We start from the raw sequence: 1,899 nt of genomic DNA on the forward strand, positions 1-1,899 counted from the left end.
AATTTTCATACAAAACCAACAGCTCCTTGCCGTTGTATCGTTGGAAACCGCGGCACAAAACTGCATAGCGCGCGCAGGATTAAGAACGGCTGCATATCACAAAAGATTTATCACGGGAACGAAGTTTACGGAGTGTGATAAATTGGAGCGGTTCAAAGTTTAGGCATTGTTAGGTTAAATTTGTCATTATTTTAGATCGGGAGAATGTGCAATCAATACTTTTTTTCGGATATTGGTTTGGAAATGAAGATTTTCTCTTTGCATTTTATTTATTGCCCCTTTTAAGGGGCTTTATTTTATTTCTTCTCGCTATCTTTATTTTATTTCTTCATCTCAATAGCTGTATTTTTTTGGAGATATTCGCTTTTGAAAAAGACTCTTGACATTTTTTCGGAATTTTTACATTAAAATCATGCCTTTGCTTTTGGTCCTGGTCAACAGACCTATGAAATAGTGTTTATGATTTATGTAATTTCACCATTTTTAAAAAAATATAATATATTATTATTGTCTGTTACTCTAGCAGAGATGGTTTGGTCCAGAAGGTGACCTCTACTATGATCAAATAAAGCAGCTATATTTTGTTTTCCCTCGTATAATTGACAGATGGGAACTTTCATTTTTAATTTAGGAAGAGCTACTAAAAAGTTAAATAAGTTAGTTAGAAATTGTTTAAAAACCATCAAAACTGGCCCACTAAAACAAAATATATTAAATTTTAAAATACATAGGCATTTTTAAATACCTAAGGATTTTTGGATTAGTAAATGATATATACCGATTCAAAAACAAGTTATTATTCGACAAATTCTAAATCGATTAACGTTAATTTGTATAGCTCTCTCTATTTTCTTCTTGTAAATTTCAACTTTTTACTTTGTTGTTTGTGAAATCAGCATATTTATTCAATATTATTTGTCAGCGCAAAAAAATAATTTTTAGTACAATTACAGTGTTCAGCATGTAAAATAATACCTTATAATCATGGCTTATTTTTGCCACGGTTTTCAGAACAATGTTAGAAATTGTACGTAACTGACAAAGTAACTTTTAGTCAAAACAAAGAATCGCATTTTCCAGCATAGTTTAATTATCTATTAAATATCAAAAAGGTATAGCTGGACGATTTCAACATACTGTTAGCTAGGAAGTAATAAAAGTAGATGGAATAATATGATAACTTCCAATATACATGCCCAATGTACTTTCTCTTTTTAAATTAAAAAAAAAGTTTTTTGAATTAAAAATTCTAGAAAAAAAAGATCTTTTCATTACTAATTTCAACTGGTATTGTTCTACTGAATACCTTATCTCGAACATATTTTGGAATAAAACCAGCTTATGAAACCTTATTATGCGTTTTATTATGAACATGTATTACGAGCTCGAAACCTAACCTATAATTTTATTTTGAGATTCTTATCGAAAAATATATTAAAAAATTAGATACATTGATTTCTTATCTTGTTTTGTTTAGTATCACTATTATGGAAATTAATTATCTTTCTAGTGATAATCGCTAAATATTCGAATTTCTTGAATGTATTGCCCTCCCAACAAAACATTCATAATATCCCTGTATCCACTTTTTCCGACACACTGCTCCCTCCATGGAAGGATCCTATTTCAGTTAATATGGAACTTTGTAAATTAAAAAAATCTGAAACATCCAGATATCTTTACAAAACTAGTCTAATACAAATTTTAGACGAAATATCGTGGCTCGAAATCTGACAGCCAGCACTGTGCTTTTTACAGCCCGGTTGCTAATAAAAAAATCAGATTACCTATCTATTATCTTGTTTTTAGGTGAAAAAATTAAAAAAGTTATAGGGGTGGGCCACTTTTCAGACGCACCCGCTATGTTAACACCTTTTCTGTATTCTTGTTATATCAAAT

Source organism: Sitophilus oryzae, unplaced genomic scaffold, assembly GCF_002938485.1.
Source record: "Sitophilus oryzae breed Bouriz unplaced genomic scaffold, Soryzae_2.0 scaffold_1715_pilon_pilon, whole genome shotgun sequence".
In the NCBI taxonomy this organism is placed as follows: Eukaryota; Metazoa; Arthropoda; class Insecta; order Coleoptera; family Curculionidae; genus Sitophilus; species Sitophilus oryzae.